The 27,145-nt window shown below is 33.1% G+C and overlaps 1 long non-coding RNA gene across 8 annotated transcripts; it reads right to left on the bottom strand.

The window, feature by feature from the left end:
* Positions 1-3,403: 3,403 nt before the first annotated feature.
* On the bottom strand, positions 3,404-27,145 carry LOC148598320 (uncharacterized). Of its 8 annotated transcripts, none has more exons than XR_015918745.1 (8): positions 26,610-27,139; positions 19,398-19,529; positions 18,936-19,097; positions 18,262-18,346; positions 12,370-12,464; positions 7,336-7,513; positions 4,094-4,204; positions 3,404-3,422 (listed from the first exon to the last, which is right to left on the bottom strand). It is a non-coding gene; the product is annotated as an uncharacterized LOC148598320 (long non-coding RNA). The 8 variants fall into 8 exon arrangements; XR_015918746.1 differs by lacking the exon at positions 3,404-3,422 and adding an exon at positions 21,472-21,830 and having other exon boundaries at positions 22,284-27,145; XR_015918749.1 differs by lacking the exon at positions 3,404-3,422 and adding an exon at positions 21,472-21,830 and having other exon boundaries at positions 24,112-27,145.

Below are 27,145 nucleotides of genomic sequence, written 5' to 3'. Positions count from 1 at the left end.
TTAAGAAATATAGGATATTAAGGTCATGTTATCAGAGAAAAGAGAAGTTTTGGTAGTTTTCAGCAAATATTTTCTTTTCCGTCAGAAAACTTTTTAATAAAATAGTTTACTTTTAATTTTCTTTGCCGCGTAACAAATGAATATTTTACATCATATGTAGTCATACATTTAAATAATAAAAAAAGCTAATGTACAGAAATCCGCAAACTACCGTAAGCTGACATAGAAAATCATTTATATTGTTGTTTAAGAAATATAGAAAGTAAGACGTTAAATGTCATGTTATCAGAGAAAAGTTTTTGTAGATTTAAGCACATATTTTCCGTGAAAAACTTTTTAATTAAGTAGTTCATTTTTAAATTTTCTTTCCCATGTAACACAGGAATATTTTATATTCGGATTCCTGAAATCGTATTTAAACATACATTTAAATAAATAAAAAATATCAACTAATTTGACAACAATCACCATACGAACTGCATAGTAGTACCCCTAATTTTTGTAACAAATAAATTGTTTTCATTATCTTTTGGTAGGGGCTGTAAACAGTAAGCTGTTATTAGAGAAATATAGGAGATAAGATGTTAAATGTCATGTCATCGAAGAAAACAGAGGCCTTTCTAGATATCAGCACATATTTTCAGTGAAAAACATTTTAATGAAGTAGTTCAGTTTCAAATTTTCTTTGCCACATAATAAAGGAATATTTTACATCCGCTTTCCGGTGATCATTTGTAATCATACATTTAAATCAATAAAAACATCAAACAATTTGATAACAATCACCATAAAAACTGCATAGTAGTACCCCTATTTTTTGTAAAACTTATATTCACTACCTTTTGGTAGAGGCTGTGTCCATATTCAATATTCATGTGTATATGTGAAGAACATTCGTACCATAAACTGGCCTTCCGATGCCAGCTAATGTACAGAAATCCGCAAACTGCAGTAAGCTGGCCTCCAAAATTATATATCCTTTGTATTTACCTTGTTGTTTAAGAAATATAGGAAATAAGGTGTTACATGTCATGTTATCAGAGAAAAGAGAAGTTTTCGTAGAGTTAAGCTCATATTTTTTGTGAAAAACTTTTTAATAATATAGTTATTTTTAAATTTTCTTTGCCCCGTAACAAAGGAATATTTTACATCCGGTTTCCAGAGGTCATATGTAAACATACATTTAAATAATAAAAAAAATATTATAAGAACTGCCTTGTAGTATCCCTAATTTTTGTAAAAATAAATTATTTTCACTATCTGTTGGCAGGTGCTGTGTTCATATGCAATATTCAAGTTACTTGTTGAAATATATATGTGAAGAACATTCGTACCATAAACTGGCCTTCCGATGCCAGCTAATGTACAGAAATCCGCAAACTACAGTAAGCTGGCCTCCAAAATTATATATCCTTTATATTTACCTTGTTGTTTAAGAAATACAGGAAATAAGGTGTTAAATGTCATGTTATCAGAGAAAAGAGAAGTTTTCTTAGAGTTAAGCTCGTATTTTCCGTGAAAAACGTTTTAATAATATAGTTATTTTTAAATTTTCTTTGCCACGTAACAAAGGAATATTTTACATCCGGTTTCCTAAGATCATATGTAAACAAACATTTAAATAAGAAAAAAATATATCTACTAATTTGATGACAATCAGCATAAGAACTGCCTTGTAGTACCCCTATTTTTTTGTAAAAATCAATTATTTCACTATCTGTTGGCAGGTGCTATGTTCATATGCAATATTCAAGTTACTTGTTACAATATATATGTGAAGAACATTCGTACCATAAACTGGCCTTCCGATGCCAGATAATGTACAGAAATCCGCAAACTGCAGTAAGCTGGCCTCCAAAATTATATATCCTTTATATTTACCTTGTTGTTTAAGAAATATAGGAAATAAGGTGTTACACGTCATGTTATCAGAGAAAAGAGAAGTTTTCGTAGAGTTAAGCTCATATTTTCTGTGAAAAACTTTTTAATAATATAGTTATTTTTAAATTTTCTTTGCCCCGTAACAAAGGAATATTTTTACATCCGGTTTCCTGAGATCATATGTAAACATACATTGAAATAAAAAAAATATTATAAAAGCTGCCTTGTAGTATCCCTAATTTTTGTAAAAGTAAATTATTTTCCCTATTGTTTGGCAGATGCTGTGTCCATATGCAATATTCAAGTTACTTGTTACAATGTATATGTGAAGAACATTCGTACCATAAACTGGCCTTCCGATGCCAGCTAATGTACAGAAATCCGCAAACTGCAGTAAGCTGGCCTCCAAAATTATACATCCTTTATATTTACCTTGTTGTTTAAGAAATATAGGAAATAAGGTGTTACATGTCATGTTATCAGAGAAAAGAGAAGTTTTCGTAGAGTTAAGAACATATTTTCCGTGAAAAACTTTTTAATAAAGTAGTTCGGTTTTAAATTTTCTTTGCCACATAACAAAGGAATATTTTACATCCGGTTTTCGGTGATCATATGTAATCAAACATTCAAATCAATAAAAACATCAACCAATTCGATAAACATCAGCATAACAACTGCATAGTAGTACCTGTGTCCATATTCAATATTCAAGTGTATATGTGAAGAAAATTCGTACCATAAACTGGCCTTCCGATGCCAGCTAATGTACAGAAATCCGCAAACTACGGTAAGCTGGCCTCCAAAATTATATATCCTTTATATTTACCTTGTTGTTGAAGAAATATAGGAAGTAAGACGTTAAATGTCATGTTATCAGAGAAAACAGAACTTTTTGTAGATTTAAGCACATATTTTCCGTGAAAAACCTGTTAATAAAATAGTTATTTTTAAATTTTCTGTGCCATGTAACAAAGGAATATTTTACATCCCGTTTCTAGAAGTCATATGTAAACATACATTTAAATAAATAAAAATATCAACTAATTTGATAACAATCAGCATAAGAACTGCCTTGTAGTATCCCTATTTTTTGTAAAAATAAATTATCACTATCTGTTGGCAGGGGCTGTGTCCATATGCAATATTCAAGTTACTTGTAACAATGTATATGTCAAGAACATTCGTACCATAAACTGGCCTTCCAATGCCAGCTAATGTGTCAGAAATCCGCAAACTACAGTAAGCTGGTCTCGAAAATTATATATCCTTTACATTTACCTTGTTTAAGAAATATAGGAAATATGGGGTTAAATGTCCAGAGGTTCCACGCTATGTCTTACTAAGAATACCCCCAATGACTCATTTCATTAAAAGCTGGGAAAAGGGAAACCCAATTCAAGTCATCACGAGAATGCAATATACCAAATATCTATGCATCCCCTCCAGTAGAAGCCGAGTAATCTGTTACGAAGCCTACCATCATGCAGCTACTAAAAATATACTAAGTCGACCAGTACACAGGAAATAGATGAGCAACGAACCTGAAAAGGGAAAACATGGTACAGGTTATCAAGAGAAAGCAGTATACCAAATATCTAAGCAGTCCCTCCAGTAGGAGCAGAGACATCTGTTACAAAGGGTGTAACGGATGGATGGACTGATGGAGATGGTGATTGAAATGTAGTCCCCACTCTAATGAGTAACATTACTGACCAAGAACGCTAGATTTGTGAATTGTATGTCAATGGAATACATAACCAGGTAAACACACCTGCACAAAACAAACTTTTTCCCAGGCAGGCAGTAAGAACATTGGAGCAACAATAGACATATCAGAAAGTAGTACTGCTATAAGCACCAATGAAAGTCATTTGCAACAGAAACATTAAGAATTAACAGAATAGACCACCAATTCTATCACTAGCCTTTCATGATTTTTGTTTGGAAATACAAATCAGTAAATAATTCAAAACTTGTATGAAAATATGTGATAAACAGATTAATACTTGGCCTTATTTAAATATTGCTCTATTATTAACCTTCATGTATCTTGCACACTAAAATTCTAACATCACATTATTAGTAAGATACATGTATGAGTAATTATAGACAAGATAGCAGACACACTAACAGGATAGCCTGTGGCTCAAGTGGACTTGCATTCCTAACCTTGTAAGTCTTCATGGGTGACTTGTTAAAAAAATATACATACTTTAGAATTTTATATTTTTTTATTTCTATAATGGTACAGTTTGTTCTGTCTTTTTAATACATTCCACTGGTTCCAGCTTGCTGTGATCCCTATGGCCGTTGTAAACCATACCTACAAACATATAAGAATGCATTCATTTAACTAAAAGTTAAAATATTTCTAGGAATTATATAAAAACAAATTATGACAAATATTCATACATTTCCTAATGTAAAACAAAAATACCCTTGTTTTACAAAAATAAACACTGTTATCACAGAGATACATGTATGTCTTGCCTGTTGTGCATGGTCATTGTTGTTCAATATTTGATAGTACTTGCAGAGCATATGGATGAAACAGATATGATATCGTAATGTAGGCCAGAGACCACAATAAATTTTCAAGTGTATTTCAATATACACATTTGAGCAGATTTTTAAAACTCCACCACCACAAACTAAAGAAAGCTTCTCTGGCCTTAAGATACCTACAAGCCTGATTTTATATATAAATATTAGAAAAAGTAACAAATTTTCTGGAATAAATTCATTTGACCTGGAGATGGGGAACTATCAGTGGTTCATTCCATGACTCACATGTCTTGTGGTCAAAATAAATAAGAGCCCTTTAAAAAGTCCGTTTTTTTTTTTAAATGCAATATTTTTGGTAACTTGTTTTACATCAGTTGCATCATCACGTGTATTTTAATTTACAAGAGCTAGAGTTGGTTTGAGGCAAAACGTGTTTTTTAAGACCACGTAAAGTGGTAGGTATGAAAACTCATTTTGTGATTCTGACAGTGACTTAAAAGGATCAACTTAAAATTTGAAGTGGCCTATATATATTAAAATGTACATTAGAAATAATATGAAATGGTTTCAAAGCTAACAGTGTCACTTCAGATCATTTTAAACCAGACCTTTGCATAGCTTGCTGAAGTGCGATTTTGACCTTTATCTTATGCTAGCCTTTATTTTGGCTTTGAACAAAAAGCTGAAAAAATGTGAAATAATGTAAGGTTCTAAGCTTATAAGATACATAAGCCAACAGTCAGCTGTATTTTATGTGTGTTTCTACAAAATTTGTCTGTTTTGAAACCTTACCTTGTATGACTTACTCTAAATAAAGTATTTCTGAGACCTCATAAGGTACATGAATATACATGGATCGCTACTGTGTATCCATCTGCGCCATGAAAACTTATTTGTTCAGCGTGTCAAATTTTTCCTTTCCTCTTTCAGCTACCCTGGACTTGACTTTTTATGAGCAACTCGGCTGGTGTTTCTAGAAAAGCTGAGGATGCTTTTGAGGATGTATGTCTGTTTTCCATGTCTGGCCTTTGATTCTGGATTACATTCTTTTGATTTACTGCTATAACCTTGGTTCCCTTGATTACTCTTTCATGTAGATTTACAGAATTCTTGAAAATAAACATCAACTTACCCCCCCCCCCCCCAAACACTAGCAAATAACATTTCTGATACCCCCTATTAGGCACTAGACCACAATAAATTTTCATGTGCATGTCAATATACACATTTGAGCAGATTAAAAAGAATTCACAAGCGCAAACTATATAAAACTTCTCTGGCCTAAAGATACTTACAAGCCAAATTATATACATAAATTTCAGAAAAAATTATTATCGTTTTCTGTAATTAATTCATAAGCCCCAGCAATGGAGTAAACATGACAAATGAACTGAGTTAAAAGTCCTTAACAATAAATAACCTTCTACTGAACAAAATCACAAAATTGATTAATAATAAAAAAAATCCCAAGATCTACTTTTTACCAATTACCTACAAACATATAAGAATGCATTCATTTAACTAAAAGTTAAAATATTTCTAGGAATTATATAAAAACAAATTATGACAAATATTCATACATTTCCTAATGTAAAACAAAAATACCCTTGTTTTACAAAAATAAACACTGTTATCACAGAGATACATGTATGTCTTGCCTGTTGTGCATGGTCATTGTTGTTCAATATTTGATAGTACTTGCAGAGCATATGGATGAAACAGATATGATATCGTAATGTAGGCCAGAGACCACAATAAATTTTCAAGTGTATTTCAATATACACATTTGAGCAGATTTTTAAAACTCCACCACCACAAACTAAAGAAAGCTTCTCTGGCCTTAAGATACCTACAAGCCTGATTTTATATATAAATATTAGAAAAAGTAACAAATTTTCTGGAATAAATTCATTTGACCTGGAGATGGGGAACTATCAGTGGTTCATTCCATGACTCACATGTCTTGTGGTCAAAATAAATAAGAGCCCTTTAAAAAGTCCGTTTTTTTTTTTAAATGCAATATTTTTGGTAACTTGTTTTACATCAGTTGCATCATCACGTGTATTTTAATTTACAAGAGCTAGAGTTGGTTTGAGGCAAAACGTGTTTTTTAAGACCACGTAAAGTGGTAGGTATGAAAACTCATTTTGTGATTCTGACAGTGACTTAAAAGGATCAACTTAAAATTTGAAGTGGCCTATATATATTAAAATGTACATTAGAAATAATATGAAATGGTTTCAAAGCTAACAGTGTCACTTCAGATCATTTTAAACCAGACCTTTGCATAGCTTGCTGAAGTGCGATTTTGACCTTTATCTTATGCTAGCCTTTATTTTGGCTTTGAACAAAAAGCTGAAAAAATGTGAAATAATGTAAGGTTCTAAGCTTATAAGATACATAAGCCAACAGTCAGCTGTATTTTATGTGTGTTTCTACAAAATTTGTCTGTTTTGAAACCTTACCTTGTATGACTTACTCTAAATAAAGTATTTCTGAGACCTCATAAGGTACATGAATATACATGTATTGACTAGATGTATTAATGTCAATGGAATGAAACTATGAGGTCTTCTTTCACATTATAAATGTTTTTTCTCTAGCAAATACAAAAATTTCAAAACAATTAAAAAACACAACTCTGTGTTTTTATAGACCCTAAGACAAGGCTGTGAAAACCCCTGATTTTGACATATTGAATTAATTGGGTTCATAAAAATGAACTAAATTGTCAGATTTCAGTCTAAACCTTGTTCACAGATAATTTTGTGGTTGTTTTAATGTTCCTAGTGTATAGTTAGTCCAGAAAATCTCAAAGCTGAGCAATGTTTTGCTCACTGGTTTATATTTCACACCTAGCAGCCCTAGCAAAAGTATAGTGCAGTTTCAATGGAAAATCAGAGTACATTTCTTTTGGTCTCTCTACCAAGGACAATGATTGTGATTTACCATTTATGGATTCCTAAACTCCACACGAATCCATACAAACAACGTTTCATAGCTGGATCTGCAAAATGTACCACCAAACCTCTTTCAATACTTTTAACTTCTATACTCACAACTGTCAAAGAGGGTCTACAGTCCTACCACAACACTTATTACTCCCATAGTGGTATTACTGTGGAACCTGAAAAATTTGGAGACAATCAGTTCAAGACTTTGATAGCATTAAAACCTATGATTTTTCAACACTGTATACCTCTATTTCCCATACTCAGTTAAAATCCCGACTTAAAAACATTATACATCGTTTGGCTAGATCTTTTAATCTCAGTTTCCACTATATAGATGACGTATTATCTATAAACAATCCTAATTTCGGGAATTTGATAAATCACATCTACCCCATAGAACTTGAGATAAAAGATACTAATGCCACTGCAAAGTCAGCCTCATATCTTGACCTACACTTAGAAACTATTCACCAAACTACGATAAACGTGATGACTTTTCATTCAGAATTGTCAACTTTCCTTTCATCTGTGGCAAGTTCCTTCAGCTCCTGCATATGAAGTGTTTATATCACAACTAATACATAATGCCAGAACTTGCCGAAACTACGCAGACTTTTTGTATTGCACTAGAACTCTAACAAATAGGCTTCTGGAACAGTATTTTGTTGCTACAAGATTGAAGTCATCACAACAGAAGTTTTATAATCGTCATCATGAACTCATGGATCGCTACTGTGTATCCATCTGCGCCATGAAAACTTATTTGTTCAGCGTGTCAAATTTTTCCTTTCCTCTTTCAGCTACCCTGGACTTGACTTTTTATGAGCAACTCGGCTGGTGTTTCTAGAAAAGCTGAGGATGCTTTTGAGGATGTATGTCTGTTTTCCATGTCTGGCCTTTGATTCTGGATTACATTCTTTTGATTTACTGCTATAACCTTGGTTCCCTTGATTACTCTTTCATGTAGATTTACAGAATTCTTGAAAATAAACATCAACTTACCCCCCCCCCCCCCAAACACTAGCAAATAACATTTCTGATACCCCCTATTAGGCACTAGACCACAATAAATTTTCATGTGCATGTCAATATACACATTTGAGCAGATTAAAAAGAATTCACAAGCGCAAACTATATAAAACTTCTCTGGCCTAAAGATACTTACAAGCCAAATTATATACATAAATTTCAGAAAAAATTATTATCGTTTTCTGTAATTAATTCATAAGCCCCAGCAATGGAGTAAACATGACAAATGAACTGAGTTAAAAGTCCTTAACAATAAATAACCTTCTACTGAACAAAATCACAAAATTGATTAATAATAAAAAAAATCCCAAGATCTACTTTTTACCAATTAGAGGCAAAACTACAGCAAATTACAACCTTACAAGAGTTTAAAATTTCAAAGTCACTAGATCGTGAATGCCGGGGCATATGCATAAACTTATATATAATTTTGATTCAGTGATCTACCACAAGTGGTTCATACTAAACTGACCTAAAAAGAAAACTTAACATTTAAATCTGAAGTTTCAAAATCAATAAAGTCAATAAAACATGACTGCAAACGCATATGCAAAAAATGAAACTGAATTGTGATGTAGTAATGCTAATCCAACTACATACCAGATATGATTAACTTAAATGTAGCAAATTTAGTGCTTCATAATCAAGTGATCTAATCGAAAATCTTAAAAATGATGCAAACAAGTAATACCTTAAAAATTGTATCTTAATTTTTTTTTATTAGATTCCTCAAATGTCGCAAAACTTTCGTGACATATGAGGAATATATTAAAAAAAATAAGAAACAATTTAAAAGAACAAAAGGCTCTTGAAAAGCCTGAATCACTCACCTACTTGATTGATTGATTGTTGGGGTTTAATGTCCAAACAGCAATATTTCAGCTATATTCATGCGATGAACATGAAAGGGATGATAAAATGAACATGAAATGATGATGAAATGAAAAAGGATGAGACACAAGGATAATAAGTCAATAAATTTTGATTGTCACAAGTTAAAAGGGAGAGATGGGTAGGGTAGGGCAGTTTAGCCTCCTGTGGCGGAGCACAAAGGTTCCCACTCCTATCGAACACCACAGCAGGGTTTTCTAAAGTGTGAGGACTGTGGCATCTTTCCCAAAATGGTGCACCATGGTTTGCGGCCAGGTTTTCCTGACAACCCCAACATGTAACATACCAGGGGTACCCCATTCCACCTCCTGGGGCACACAACCCAGTTGCTCTGTGAGCAAAGCGCCTAGCCCATGGCTAGGTTTCTGAGCACTATTTAATCACCTTTTATGACAAGCTTAGCGCTGCTGCAGGCCTATTCTTTTGACACCCGGACTTGCAAAGGGCCACTCACATAGTAAACCCAGCCTAATTAACCAAATAAATAAAGGTATCACGCTTTGTTACCATGTTTAACCAAAATATTGCAGAAAAAGAGTACCTGAGATGTAGGAAATTTTAGAATCCCTCAACAAAATTTAGAATGGGGTTGCTCTATGCCTTGTTATCCAATTTGGTCAAGGGTGGGTGGGGCCATTAGACCGCTATGCATTTGCTGCAAAAAAACATAAAATGAAGTTAAATCATGGTATGCAACATTTGCATCATTACCATTCAACTAAGGAGACAATACTAACTATATACATCAAATATCGTTGAAATTAAAGCACATTTTTTTAGGGTGTGGCCTCTTTGACCTTTAATGACTTGAAAACCTTAAGAGAAACAGAAATCTGATGAAAAAACACATGCAGGGATCCAATACAAAATACTTTTTTTTTTAAATTTGACCAAAAATTGAACAAAAAATTTTGCATGACCCAATTTTGTATCCCCTTTACTCCAAAGACTACCCTGTAAATATTTTTAAAACAAAATTTTAAAAGAAACACATTGACTTTTGAAACATAAAAATCAGATTTAGAACATTCTTTTTTATTCCAATTATAACACTCATCTTCCCTCTTTTTAAAAGTGATGGGGTAAAAACCACAAAAAAACAATATGGCTTTCCACCATGTCCCTAGGAACAGTGTGTTGAAATTTAAAAAAAGACCAGACAAGTTTAACCCAAGTTAACATAACTGAGAGGATAGGGTGATTATATGACCAAGACAATTTTTTTCTTGTAAGTTAACTAGTCAGATAATTAAAGTATTCTAGTATGATAAATAGGTTTACTTGTCAGATAACTAAGTGACAACTAGTACTTAAAATGGTGAACCTTAAAGAAAGCTTATACAGTATATTTATTGTAAAAGCACTGATTCAAATTAATCGAAAAAGGGAAAGAAATGCTAAAACCAATAAATGCACCATTGTATAAACTTTATAAAAAATGTAGACTGGATTTCGAGTAGTAACATTAAGTACTTAATTAGATAAGATTTGAAGTAGTGCTGTACTAAAACAAGAGGCTCCCAAAAGCCTGAATTGCTCACCTGTTAAATTTTCCCTTTCAAGGGCAATAGATTAAACAAGAAGTTGTCCAACAATTTTGACTCAAGATAACTTTGATAGGACTTATCATAAGCATCATTTCAGTAAATGAAAGTCTAAATATATCATAGTTTTCAAGACACTGGCTGAAAACTGTAAAAAAAAACCCTGTCATTTTCCTGTGAAGGGCAATAACTCTTCTAAGAAGCCGTCTGACAAATTTTATGACTGAAGACTTTTGTAGTCCTAAAAATAAGGATCATTTCAGCTATAAATGAATTTGGCTGAACTGAATGGTTTTGGATATATGCGATAAACTACTGTTTGACCCCTATGTTCTATTTTCAGTAACAGTGACAATGTTTTTTTCAATGGATCAAAAAACCCCACTTCAAGTCTATGCAGGAACACTTATACCAAGTTTTGTTTCAATTGGTGAAATAGTGTCAGAGGAGAATATTTTTGAAAGAAATAACATTAAAAATAGCAAAAAAAATTTGAAAAAGGGCAATAACTCCAATATGGCTTAATAGATGAAAATGAAAATTTGACTACAGATAGATCTCATCATGCTGAACACTTTTATCCCGGTTAGGAGATATATGCGAAAAACTACTGTCTGACCCCTATGTTCTATTGTTAGTAACAGCAGCCATGTTTTTCGATGGATCAAAAATCCCCACAACAGTTCTATGCAGGATACCCCAAGAAACATTCATACCAAGTTAAGTTCCACTTGGTCAAGTAGTTTCAGAGGAGAAGAGTTTTGTAAAATTGTTAACAACGACGATGGACGACGATGGACACCCAGTGATGGGAATAGCTTACATGGCCTTCAGCGAGGTGAGCTAAAAATGACTTAGTTTTTACATAGGGTAGCAATTAAGGGTCACCGAGGTATATGTTTTTTTGATAACAATGACCAACAATACTATCTAGATTGCACAAACAAATAAGACACTATTTTCAAAAGGAAACTATTTCTTCCACAAGAAGCCTAGATAATGGTGTGAAATTAAACGCTTTTAAAAGGGAGTTAGCTCATCTTCCCAAGGCAAGATAATATTTTTTCTGTATACCCCTAATCTGAAAAAAAAAATTTAAGAGGAACAAATTGACACTTAATTCCTTAAAAAATAGAATTAAAATAAATTTTTTCTATCAATTCAAATGATTTCACCTTTTTTTCCTCTTTTTAGTTACATATTTTCAAAGGAGTTGGGGCAAAAAACCACCCAAAACTATGGAGTCCTCCACCATGTCTGTCCCTAGGAACAAAGCTTTCAAAGAATTGAATTAGTTTTACTTGTGTTATCATAAAAAGACCAAAGTGAAGAGACACCAATGACTAGGATGACAGGGTGATTCCATTATACCATATCAATTTTTTTAGTGGTGTTATAAAACTGTGACTGGATGCAATCACAACTATTAGAAGTAGTAGTAATAACTTGTTGGTATTACTGAAGATGAAAATATAGAAAATATATAATCACAGACAAAATCTCATTAACTTCAGAACTTACAGCAGTACTATAACCATAAAAATATTGCTAATTCTTTGACTTACATATTCTATTATGTCAAAAAGCTTTTTCTACTAGAGTCATGACTGCTAGATTACAGACCATATAACCGGTACATCAGGAGGCTTCAAATGATCTGCTGAAATAAAAAAGATTATTTTAGCAATAAAATTTTGACCTGTTAAGTTAAGGAAACTGTGAGCAAAGCCTACATGGTGATACCCTCACAAGTTATTTCCCTCCCCAGAAACCATATATGATACCCCATAAGTGATTTTAGCATTCAGATGGTAATAAAATTGGAGGTACACAAAGGTCTAATGTAATAAAGAATCTGTGATAATTTCAACAAAGTGCATTCAGCATTTTCAGAGAAGTAGACGATTTGCAGAGGGTACCCTTTTGGTCTACATATGACTAAGTACATATTTTGCATCAGGAAACCCCAAAAGTCAATCAGATGGGAAAACAAAATAGGAGATGCAGTATGGAATCATGTACAGTAAAAGTACAATTGTTCCTGGGGTACCATTTTTCAAGGTCTCAGTGGGTAGGCCAAACCATGAAAGGAATAGGTTTGGTAAGGTCCTATTTTGGCCCCAGTATTCAACATTTTTGAAAGATTTGTTTTGGTCTTTACTAGATAATGGTTGAAGTAAATACATCTCAGCCGATTTTGGTGACATCATGAATGTATTTGACCTAATAGCAGTCAAAATTAACACGTAGTAGTGAAATCTTCAATTTTGTTGCATTTTTGTGCATATTTCTCTATGGTTTTTGCCTAAAAAGGGAGTGGTGATTGATATCCGTGTTTATCCAAATATTGACATAAATGTTGTATCTTACAAACTACACAATATATATAAAGATAAGAATGATCACAAATGTGACCAAATTGATTTTTCACAAAAACCATCAAATATATGCTGAATTAATAAGATTTTATGGATTTTTCATCATTTAGGCAATTTTGTTTGTGCTACAATGATGAGATGCTTTTCTGTTTTGGCCTAAATCTTATCAAACTAGCTGGTTTAAACACTTATGTGTACAAAAAGGATAAAAAGCTCTATTTTGAACAATTCCAAATTTTGAGGCCAAAATTGGCCATAACAGGACCTGTTTCTTTGGTTCCCAATGAAAAGTAGGTTCCCACTGATAAAACTTCAAAACCACAAATTCGATAATCCACAAACTTATGTTTCATCCCTGCTCCATAGAAATTGGAATCCACAAATCAAAATACTTTCACAATATCAAAGAATCTGTTTCATCAAATTTCATTCAGCAGTTTCAGAGGAGTTGCAGATTAGAACTGGGAACAGATAAACGGATGGACACATCATCACTATATACCTCCTGCTTTTCAAGTGGGGGTATAATTTAATTTATCTCAGTGCGCCAGTTGATTCAACTTACAGGTGTTAAACTGAATATTGAGAGCAGGTACTTGTACAGTCAATAGTTTAAATTAAATACAATATCAAACATGTTTGTGTACATCTTAGGGCTTAACTTTGAAAAACTTTCAACTTTCTTAATGCTGAATGTGATCATAGAATATAGAATTATAATCAGATATTTAACTGTTAAAAAATTCAGTGAAAAGTGGGATTTACAGATACATTTAGTATGTTGATAATTACAAAAGAATTATTTTTTTTTAAAATCAAAATAAAGTTAAACTTCATCCCTTTTAACCCCAATGAAAACCAAATTAAATAAAAGGTCCAAATTCTAAAAGGTGAAGGGGCATTAAGCTATGAATATTGCCTAAAAATATCAACTTTGTTGTATAAGTTGTTCAAAACATAGTAAAATATAAAAAAATAAGAAAACTAATCATTTGTGGCATTAGTTCATTGTAAAGGAGTCATAATGGTGCCATACTTTTACATAATTTAGCAAAAAACTGCTGAGAATTTTAAATTTTGTTATACAATATTTTTTTTTTTTTTCAGACATATTTACATATACATCCAGAAAACTATGTCAAAACCTAAGAAACAACTTTATATTTTTACATATATATGCTAATTTATGTAATAATGAATGTATTTACTAAATATGAAGTAGTTTCTTGCCAAAAATATGACCAGAGAGTGATCAAAAAGTACAATATAATATTTTATTATTGGTAAACTTCAAGCAATTTGTCTGTCCGTTGAATTCAAGAATTATTAGAAGTCTTTATGTTTTCTCATTTGTGATTGATTCAAGTCTCAAAATTCACAACTGAAATTATTGAACACTTTATGATTAATTTTCAGTTGAATTTGAGGCCAATAAGACCCGTTATCACGGTAAGTATTCACCCCTTCTCCTTTGAAGAATATACAGGTTGTGAATCAATCAAAGTGCAGAACTTTTTGTTTCTGACTGAAAATGCTGTCCATCTAACTTCCTTAGGTCTCACTAACCACTTCTGGGCTAAATGGCAACTACCCCCCCCCCCCCCAGAACACGTAGTGCCAAAAACACACTGAACCTAAAAATATGCATTGTACGTGCATTATTTGTGTGTATTCTGATCAAAAATAGTCAAAATAAGACAGACAACCCCATTCCCAAAAATACTCCCTCTTTGCAAGTGGTGGGTATTATAAATGCTCACATACCCTTGTGTTCACATATTGGAAACTCAAATAAAATGTATTTGAAAAAAAAAACAGAGGCTTTAGAGTGCCAGAATCACTCACCTTAAAACTTTGAAATCATGTGGTCATATCATTAGATCATTTAAATAAAAGATTAAGAGAGTTTTCTATACATACATCATTCCTGCCATCCCCAGAGCCATACAAAACATAGACTATTTGTAAGGTGTATTGAGGTCATTATCCCTATCAAGTTTCAAAATTTTGGCACGTGTTTTAAAATGGATTGTTAGGGTTGTCCCTTTCATTACTTCTGCCAAGTTTGGTCACCACTGCCTTCAGAAGAGTAAACATGTAGGCCAAAACATGTTTCCACATAGGGTTTCATAAGCCAAAGCCACCCACTGTGCCACCTGAGCCACACACAAGGTGGATCATGCAGAAGACATTGGTAGTTAACCCTACTCAGTTTCAGATTATTGGCACCTGTAGTTTCAGAGGAGGTGATTATTGAAAACTCAGAAAATCAGAAGCTTAAATGGCCTCCGGCCGCAATCTTGTTTAATCAAGTGGAATCAAAATTTAATCAAATGTTAAAGTTGTCCATTTTATTATTTCTGCCAAGTTTGGTCACTTTTGACCGCTTTGCAAAAGCAAAGATAAAGGCCAAAATGTGTTTTCCCATAAGGTTTCAAAGGCAATTTCGAGTGGCTGCAGCCACCCCATGAGTTACAAGAGCCCCACAAAAGGTGAATCATTTGTTGAAGGCATCAAAGTCATTAACCCTATCATGTTTCAAAACATTGATACTTGTGATTTCAGAAGTTGATCATTGAAAATTGGCCAATCAGAAGCTTAAATGGCCTCTAAGGGGACCATTTTGATTAAGGGGAACCATAAGTGGATCTTTTGTAGAGACTTTTGCGTACAATGTTTCTGCCAAGTCAGGTTAAAACTGGTCCAATTCATGTATATGAACATGAGAGAAAACGGACACAAAGTCAAAGCATGAGCTCACTGGGAACTTTGTCCATGTGAGCTTAAAGGAAAGTTTAAAGGGCCTTAATTCAAAGTAAATTTCAATGAAGCAAAAACTTGATCTGAACTAATCAGGGTACAAAAATGCAAAATGAATTCTCAAATACCAAAAAAATCAGCTCAATATCTGCAAGAGTTTAGAAAAAAAAAGTGCAAAAAACTGTTATTTTGTAATTTTGGTAAAAATCAGCAGTATGGTACAAAAAATATGCTTGATCTGTAACTCATCATAGTCGAATAATACACCAACAATCAGCCCATTAATTGCAAGTGTCTGAAAAACTTTAATTTTTGTAAAATTTGCAAAGTCTAAGGACCATAATTTCTGAAAAAATCAGTGAAGTGGAACAAAAACTTAATCTTGATCTGTAACTCATTATGGTAGACTCAAATACAAAAAATCAACTCATTATCAGCAAGCTTTAGAAAACAAGAGGCTCCCATGATTTGAATTACTCACCTAGCTAAATTTTTGCCTTTCAAGGGCAATAACTCGAACAAGGAGTCATCCAACAATTTTAAATCATGTACACTTTGATACAACTTTTCATAAGGATCATTTCATTAATTGAAAGTTTCTTTCTACGATAGTTTTCAAGATACTGGCTAAAAACTGCTAAAAACCTTATTTTTGCCTTTCCAGGGCAATTACTCTAAGGCCAAAAACCACTAATTCCACTTCCCATAGGCTTCTATGCTAATTTCACAATATTCAATGACTTCTCTGGACTTTACCTTAACTTTAACCTGCAGAGGACTATATATCAGCATGATTCTACATATGTCAGCTCACAATCCTCAGAATGGCATGTGGGGTTAGCAGACTTGCAGTGCAGTACTGGTCACCGGAAGTGAAGGGTCTATAAATAGCATGGGAAATCCCAGTGTTTTCACAAGATATGGGTATATTTAAAAATCATTATGGAGATTAGGCTTCACATCACAAGAAGCAAAATGCACCTATAAAATGTACAGAAATGTTTTTCCTTTCAGAAACTGTTTAAATTTTTTAAATAAGATGAGAACTTTTTTCACAGCACTATGAGGAACAGGGGTAATTTCTGTGTAGGACTATTTTTGCGTACGTTCCAAATGCTCATTGGTTGAATTGGTGGTCTGTAACCTCTAACAAGGCATTGTCTGACAACTTGATCCCAAAAGACATTTGTAGGCCTTATGATAGGGATCATTTTGGTAATGAAAGAATTTGGCTAAACCTTTCAATTTTGGATATATACATGTAAGAGAAAAACTGGACTGACCTCTTTGTCCTATCTTAAGTAACTGCGGTCATATTTTCCATGGGTCAAAAATCCCCACATCAGATCTACATAGAACAAGTTAATGAATATTCATACTTACTTTAGTTCTTATTGGTCCCGTAGTTTCAAAGGAAAAGATTTTTGAAAGAAATAACATTAAAAATAGGGACAAAGCATTAAAAAAGGGTAATTATTTCAACATGGCTTAATGATTAAAATGAAAATTTGACCAGAGATAGATCTCACTATTCTAAACACTTTCAACTGCTGTCAGAATTTAGCCAAACATAATGGTTTTGCAGATATGTGCAAACTACTGTCTTATCCCTATTTTCTATTTTTAGTAATGGTGGCCATGTTATTTAAGGAATCAAAACTCCACACACAGTTCGGTGCAGAATACCCCAAGAAACATTAATACCAAGTTTTGTTCTAATTGGTCCAGTAGTGTCAAAAGAGAAGAGTGTAAAAAATTGTTAACAAAGAGGGCTGCTAAATGATGCCAACAGTTCATAAAGCCTTTGGCCAGGTGAGCTAAAAAGGGACAACAGCTGAAAGGGGGAGATAGGATAGGTAAACAGTGATGTCCATTTTTTAAAAAAATAATTCAGTGTACTGTACCTTCACGTAAATACTGTAAATAATAATATATATATATTTATATATCTTAATTTTTACCCAATTTAAAGACCACTTTCTCTTTGAATTCACTACCTTGATCAACTTCTTTGGACCTATCTGATACCTATTCCAGTTTGACTGAAAGTCTATCATTTGCCTTGCATGCAATGCTCAGTATAAAAACCCTTAAGTTGGATTACCTCCCTTTGGAGTCCGTAACAGGAACTATATTCCTTCATGTTCATCTACAAAAGATTCAAACTTTCCTTTAAAGTTTCATCAAAATCCCTTCAGCGGTTTAGGAGTTGTGCTAACAAGAACTGTGGCCAGTTGGACAGACAGACAGACAGACAAAGAGATTCCAATATATTCCCTAAATTTGTTTGCAGGAAGTATAAGAACATGTTTTAAATACCTGAATCCTTATTACATCAAGAGCATAATCTAGTAGCTAATGTTTACAAGCCAGACTGCAGTACAGATCCATTCAACTTTGATGCCTGTAAATAAATTTAACATATAAATGTACCATGTACATATGTAAATTTTAGATATCTTCAAGAAATATGAAGCTGTATGCAGTGTTGTGCTAGGTATACCCCAACTCGTACAGGAAGGTGACATTGGAGAACAACTTGTTTCTTACTTACATTTTACATGTACATATATAAATCCTCATATAAAATTTGAAATCCATCCCCTTGGAGCAGAACAATTTTAAGTAAAAATATTCTCACAGAAAGAGAGACAAGGTGATACCAATATGTACAATGTATGCAACAATATATACATGTACTTCCAGAAAAATAATGAAATGATAACCATAATAGCAATGCAATTTTTCTTATTTTTATTAGTTTTCTTTTTCTCAAGGCAATGTGCATGTATGTTACAATGTACATGTATGTGCACCAACAAAATTGTATAGTTGGGCAAAATAAGTAGGTATAGAATTACAGCCTTAAGAAATATGGTACACATATTATATTTAAAATTAAATTATTGCCTTACATTTTCCCAGTAACAAAAGGATATATCATACTTTGTTTCAAAAGATCTTATCAGCTGAAAAAAAAACAGTGTCTTTACCTCCACTTATCTGAATGAAGCAACAGGAAAAGTGTTTTTTCACTAAGTGTATCCATTTTATAACACAAATAAGAAGTTACAGAGCTCTCATACTTTGGTTTGATCCTTGCCAGGGCATATTAGAATTAATGTGCGCATCATGCAAGACAGCTTTTTTTCCTCCTGCAAAAAAAAATATATTAAATGCTGTTCATTACATAAATAATGAAAGCTGAACAAAATACACCCTTGTTTCATCATTAGTTTGATGAAGTAGTGTATTTCCTATAGGAACATAGCCCCAATACATAACACTGTAAAATTTGCTTATTTTTATCACATCTTCCATCTCAGGAAATTAGTTAATGAAAAACACATATTTTTTACTAAAATGCAGTTTTTTTTTTCTGGTAAAGCATAAAATCAGCATTTTAACTACATGATAGAATAGTGTGGTATATGCTAACAAATAAAAATGCTTACATAAATCTTTCAAGAAGGTTATTTTCAAATCAAGTGTCAAAATACATAAAGCTGTGGTGCAACAGCAGGGCACAGTTGTTCAGTCAAACCTCTAAAACCTGGCAATTGACATCTATTCTAGATTGCTTAAACCTATAAAAGACAGAATACTGTATTTATTACATGAAAAATTCACAATTTGCCACCATATTACCAAAAAACATGAAATTCATATGTTTTATGCTATGACATTTAGGAATCGGGCTGAGTAACAGACAATTCAGGTTTACAAGAAGAAATATGACTAAAGTATGATAAAAATTGTTATTCCAGATTTGTCGTAAACTACAATATTTATAGCGAGTGCCACGAAGCAGTGTGAGCTCCACCGCTATTACGTGTACCTTCTAAATTTCCCTTAAGATTCCACAATATACTTAAGAAAAAAAAAGTCATGTCCCTGAAGTAACAAAAAATGACTGTCCTTACAGAGAAAATTCATCATTTCCATAAATCAAACAAATAAAAATATATAGGTTAAGATTACATTTCAGTAAGAAAATATAAGACGTTACTGGTGAACCAGGGTTATATTTGAGAGAAACTTGTGGAAAAAAAATATTACCAGGGCTTCCAGGTTAAACAGCAGAGATACACGCACTTACATCCACATGTTTCCCAAAGTTTTTATAAATATAACATTCACTTCTTTAAATAAGTATAACAAATTAGAAAAAGACTTGAAACTATCAGAAAAGAGGATTTTTTTTTACTGAAATGTAATCTTAACCTGTATATTTTTATTTGTTTTTCAAATAGAAATATTGATTTTGCTTGCTGCTTAAATATAAATAAGAATATTGCACTTGCGAGGCAAAAATTTCATCCGGGTCGACCCCCCCCCCCCCTCCTTTGTAATGTCCTTTATTATTTTTACAAGTCTCGCACAGACGATACATGGTAAAGCTCATGGTGCTCGCTGATTTAGGTGATGCCTACCCCATATTAAATAGTAACAGTAATTTGCACCTTTAAAAAAAAAAGTTGTACGTGAATGAATCTGATATTAAGTGACCATATGTAAGGGGAAATAACTGTTTTTTCTCAAAATCCTCAAGAACTGCATAAAAACATTATTTCTAGAAAAAATATAAATTGAAAGGAGCAAAAATACATTCAGTGAGTGATTCTTACATTCAAATATACATAAACAAAGTGCACCTACTTTGAAAACTTCCATATCAAGTCATGTAGGTGTAAAGTGTGTGTTTACGCCATGAAGCAGTGTCCGCGGAAAGTTATCCAGTTATTTTTTTTTCCATAGTAATACACTTATTTCTGTCATTTTTGTGAATCAAGTTTCATCTTAGTGATACTATGCAAAAACATGCTACAAGTATCAAGATGTTGCATTGCATGTGTTGAAAAATTGAAAAACACCATTCAGCAGAGTTAGAAATAGTAGCCTGTCCCCAGCCCGAGACTTTTTTGACAGGGCTGACCAATTTTAACAAAAATCTATAAAGCCATATATTGAAAAATTGTATTCAGGACTGACCAGAATTTGAATGAGTTTCATACCCTACATTCAGGTATAGGAAAAACAGTAGTATTTATTTTCCTATAGCTGACAATACTAACCTTTTTAAGTTTTTCAGTAATTTCTTATACATGTACATTCCATACATATAATTCAATTGATGACTTAAAATTATATACCAGTACATGTACTGATACACTGTATGTACAATTCCATGTTTTAAATTAAAGCCTGCATCCAGCAAACATAGCCACATACATGTATTTCTTACAATGAAATTTCTGCATAAAGAACTGAATATCATTTTCGCCTCCTATTTAAATTATCAATGAAAATACTACAATTTCTTTGTACCTTGTATATTGCCCTTACTAGTCTAAGGAGTTAAAGAACGATCAAAACTATTTTTTCATACCTTCGTTATTTTTATTCTTCCTGTCTTAAAAATGAAAACCAGATGTACATGTACACAAAGGAGTATAAATGTATTATTTATGTACATTCATGCATGTAATAATGTACAATAATATGGGTTCAGGCAAACTGTTTACCTACATGTTCATGTATAATTGCATTTGCACATGCACTTGTCTACTGCTCGTAAGACTTCAGTTATCCCCCATTGTTATGCTTCAACATACATGTATATATTCATACGTTGCTTTCATAATCTGTTGTGTCAAGGAATTTCAAAACTTGTGCATGTCGTTTGAGTGTTTCCTTCATTAGGCTTTATTGCTGAAGTTATATTCTAAGACTCTGGCATTTCAAAGGTCGATGCACAGTTGTATTTTGATACTACTATGCTGGCATAATGTACTATATCAGGATAGGCAATGCCATTTATGTAATTCTAAAGAATTCGGAAATGTCAAAATGTCTTTTATAGCTTCAGCAATACATGTACATTGCAACTATAAATATAAAAGAAACAAGATTACAAGTGCTTACATATAAATGAATGAATTACTAAAACAGGGGTCGCGCTGGGCTTCGCCAATGTCGTAATTTGTGATTTTTTATTTTATCTGGCGACAAAAATAGCCAGTTGGCGATTTTCTTGGCGCCTAGGTTTTGTATATTAAAATTGACAGCTAGTTTACCAGCAACGGATATTCTCTCTAATTTTGTGTTGACACCTGGTCAGAGTTAATTGACTATGATCTATTAACGACTGAAAGCAATTAAAGGTAATTAGACCAGGCGAATATATTCATGGGAGGTGTCAATCAAATGTAAATATATTATTGAGCCAATCAAAACTCTCATCTGGTCAAAGGTAAACACAATTAAGGCTATGTGCACGTGGCTACACACAAGTTTCACAGCCCTGTTTAACAATGTAATACTTTCAGAAACAGACTTACCTAATAACAGAATAAATTAAATCCAATTAACAATGATTATCCCATCAGGAAGTGTCTAAATACTTCGAAATGAAAGAATTGGTAAAAGAAAATGGATGACATTTGTTTACACTTTTGCCATGTGACTTTTTTGGCGGAAAAATTGGTAAACAAATAGAATGGGGATTCCCAAAATCTAATTAAAGAAATGCTATTCAGATATCAAGATAATTAAACAGGGACACAGTTAATGGTCCATGGTACAAAATGTAGTTTGATAGAAATTTTATCACTTGAGAAAAAGAATCGAATAAAAAAAAATAAATTATATTGTATTAGATAAATTAGCCCATAAATGACAAAGGTGAACATGTTTTAAAATCATTGAATATATGAGAATAGTAATATAAAGTCTTTGATAGAAGTAAAGTACCAGTTTCTGGAGTAGTACGTTTTTATTTTATGCATATGAAAGTGACAGACTAGAGCAAAAGACCTGCTTTATACATGCATCAAGAGTGAATCTTGGGTACATGTTAACATGTCATGACAACATGGCGACAAAAAATGGTAGCTGGTGATTTTTCTGGGAACATAATTTTGGAAACCAGAGCAGCCCCTGCTAAAATACATTTTGTATCCAGTGCCACAATCATGAAGTATCTATTTCCTTAATTGTTTAAATTTTTGTTCAAATAAAACAACTTGGTTATGCATAATCATATTCATAAATTAAAGTCTTCTATCTTTAGATAACGGATGTTATCTAAAAAACGTTTTTTGAATTCACATCTTTAGTTAATAATAACCAATACACTTAAATAATATGGGCTGTACCAATGGTCTGACAGTTCTTTAGTCCAACAGGTTGATGGTCTGACAGTTTGATAGTCTAACAGTTCTAAGAAATGTTATTGAAAAGTAAAAGAAACAATTCATCCATGTACATGTACATATATATCTCAGTCTATAGAGATACATGTACATGTATATAACCGTCAGGAGTTTCATTAATTTTTCAAGCCGGAGGTACTTTACAGAAAGTAGAAGGTAGCAAATAAATTCGGCAAGGGGTCTGGGGGCCGCTTAAGTGGGTCAAGGGCAATGCCTTGGTAAGGGGTCCGGAGGGTGGGGAAGGGCAAAGCCCGGAAGCTCCTGAGATTTAAATTTTGGCTTGAAAATATGGGATTAAGTCTGCAATATTTGATTCATTAAAGCATACAAATTTGAAATCAAGATATATGATGAATCATAACTGATTTAGTCTCATAACCCTGAAATCCAGGAACTCCCCTTGATTCCCACCAGATACAATTCTAGACTAATCATTTTCATAATAAAACTTCATTGTTGTTTATTGCCTATAATTATTACTGTGACATGTAGAGCAATTGCTTGTGTCTCATTATGAAATGTTGGTCTAAAAATCATAGTCTGATAATAAATTCTTTGCTTCTGAAAAAGAACAAGGCTGGCAGTTTTCAGTCTGGTTGACTTTAAGACGGACAGAATTTTTTAAACATTACAATGCATCTATTTTCTAATATTATATATATAGCAGTGTTGAATCTCGGATTTTTTCTATTTTTGTGAGCAAAGACCAGACATGTTCTTTTAAAACTTAGGGTTACCAGAATATTTTTACAAAAACTCCCCCTCCCCGCTGAATCGAATGGTCGTCCCTTAAATTATATTTTGTACAAGTTTGTTTCACGACGTTAACTCGTTGTCAACATTAATAATTCCTGCTCTCGCCTGCACAAATCACAACAAATATCGGGAAAAATGACGGGTATGGGGCAATTCCAAATACGAACGACATTTTTTACACGTTTTATAGAATCTTTACCTGTGTTAAGCTTTTTGTTCAGCACAAAATAATCGGTGGTTGAGTCACCACATGTTTTCTACAAATGGACACTACTTTATATCCCGTAGGTTAAAGCGCTTTACCGATTAGATTTCGACGCGGACCTCGACGAAGACACCAATATAAACAATAATTAACAATTTTGGAGACATAGCCTACACGGGCTACAGACAGAACGATCTTAGATATCTATTAACTAGATTTTTCCTCAAGATTTGTTTTGTTTTTATTTTATTCTGTCGGTACCATACGCTACCGTAGCCGGGTAAAAGTACCGGGTACCGGCTCTTAATGAAAGCACTGCATTTATAATAAAGAAAGTTGGTGTGCTTAGGGCATACAAAGATGAGGCGTTTTTTTTTCTGACCTGACCGGTTGTTTGTCACATATCTTCAAAGTGCATATCCAATGAAAACTACAATACTGAATACATGTATAATGAAACCTGTCAATAGGCGTAATTAATTGTCAACTTATAAAGACAAAAATTATGAGATAAAAAGTTCCAGAAAGGTCTTAAGTAGTAGTCTTTGTAAGAATCATGCAAATTCTGTAGAACCTGATACATTGTACATCTTACAAAAAGGCTACACATTTTTTTTTGTTATTATGTTACTTAATAGGTCTATGATAAAATATATAAGCATTCATTCCAATCTGTTTGATCTTAGATATAATTCACATTGAAAATCAAACAGCTTCTATTGTATTTTAGTGTCACTTACCAGGGGCAGATCCAGGATTTGAGTTTAGTGGGGGCATTAATTGAATTTAATGCAAAGCAAGGCAAAAAATATTGTGGGGTGAAACTTGTGGTGAATTTTTTTTTCTTACCAATTTAGGGGGGGGGGCGTATGCCCAGCATGCCAGTCCTTGGATCCGCACCTGCTTACAGAGTAATCTCCCTTAATTTTGAATTCTATAGTACATTCTTTATGATTTTTATTTCCTAAAGACAAGGGTGATATGAAGAGCCACATATTAATTTCTGTTTACTTTTAAACATTTTAAAATAAACAATACAATTGTATCAAAAATTAAAAAAAATATGTAGGCTTTCCAACAAATGAATCACAATTGACTGAATCTTATCTGGAGTGCTACTTAAATGTTATTTATAAATCCTAGGTTCTAGGACCAATTTTAAACATGTTCTAGCAATAACAAGTCCTGGATTGCAGAGTGGGGGGTACATGTTTATGTACATAATGATAGGGGTGTCCATCCTTCTGCCTATCCTTCCTTCCTTCTGTTACAGAAGGTGGGACCCATCCATTAATCCTCCTACACCACTGAATAGAATATGTATGAATTTTCACAGAATCTTTATTACATATATATTCCCATTGTGCACCTCCTACTTTAGGTTCGAAATAACATATACATGTATGTTGTGAAGTGGCTCAAATTAAATGCACATTGTAAATAAGAATATTGTATAAGTAAACAAAAGCCACTTTTAAAAGGTAAAATGGAATTACAGATGAATAAAATACATGTATCAATAAAATGTAAAAAAAATAAAGAATATAGGCTACAATTGTTGGCCTCATGGTCTTTGTCAGGGCCATTTGCAATGCAGGACATACCCAGACAAGTTTGTCTGTCAGGTACATTTTGTACAGTACATGTATCCAGAAGTCAGACCGGCTCTATCCACAATTGCTACAAATGTACCAACATTCATATGTTATAGACGAACAGCTAACAAAATTTCTGTAAGGTTTGGTTGTGTGAGATCCACAAATCATACATGTACATGTACATGCATGTACGTGTATGATAAACCACCGTATATACTTACGATTTTTGATTGATTGATAGATTGATTGATTGTTGGGGTTTAACACCCAGGCAGCAATATTTCTGCTATATTCAGGTGATGAACATGAAGTGGACAATAAAATGAACATGAAATGAAGATGAAATGAAACATGGGATGGGAGACAAGGATAATGGGGTCGACAAATTTTGATTGCCACTGGAAATAGGGAGAGGTGGGTAGGGTCAGGCAATTTAGCCTCCTGTGGCGGAGCCCTATGGTTCCTACTCCGGGAGAATACCACAGTAGGGTTCTTTAACGTGCGAGGATTTTTGAAACTTTTGTCCATTTTTCACCAATATCATGTCAAATTACTGTGGAAAATCAAATGGCTATGGCTAAGCTTCAATGTCAAGACGCTCGTACCAACCTATTATATTTTTTTTCCATACCACATTCTACATATGATGCTTTTATTTCAATAATTTCTAAATTGTCAGTTTCTTCTTGGATCAATAATGTTACTAGTACATTCCACAGTTAAAGTGACAGCCCTGTGTACAATGTACCCCTTCTGTTTGCTAGTCCCACTGTCCCAGAGGTAGAGATCATTATTGTTTAAGTATTGTAAACAGTATCTGATTTTGTTCAATCTCATTTTAAATGACTTTTTGTGCATACAATGAATGTCCTAGATCTTGACCTTTTTGCCTACCTTGATGCATGACTATCAATAAACTTTCATTCTGCTATTCCCATCTTGTTTCACCATATTGGTGAAATGTTAAATCTTGCTGGATAAAACTGAATTCAAGATCCCGTCACTTGGTTCATTACTGATACATGTATATATTACAAGTCCATATTATCGGCACCAACGTGATCGGCACACGCCTTATGATAATAAACAGACGTTTCTTTACTGCAGGATATTTCCTTCGAATAAGACTTATCACAATTATAATAACATCTTAAACTTCAAACACATGGTTTGGGATTTACCCCCTTTCTCTTCTGTACACACCACGTGCGCATGGAGATTAGATCCAACAACACGATTAATTTAAAATAAACAACTTAAATTAAGTCTAGCTAATCCGTACATTCCTTATATATGACGTCAATGAATGTTATATCTCAGTCCAGTTTATCCCACTAACTTTCTGAGGTCATGGGGTACATAGTCCAGCTTACGGGCTTGTTGTGCATGAACAAAAAATAGGTGCCGTAAGCTGGCATCGTATATAGGTT

The sequence above is a fragment of the Perna viridis genome, chromosome 14 (genome assembly GCF_037379345.1).
Source record: "Perna viridis isolate PV_CMFRI_1.1 ecotype Kerala chromosome 14, ASM3737934v1, whole genome shotgun sequence".
In the NCBI taxonomy this organism is placed as follows: Eukaryota; Metazoa; Mollusca; class Bivalvia; order Mytilida; family Mytilidae; genus Perna; species Perna viridis.
Note: the sequence above shows the minus strand (reverse complement) of the source record. Positions and strands in the feature narration are given on the sequence as shown.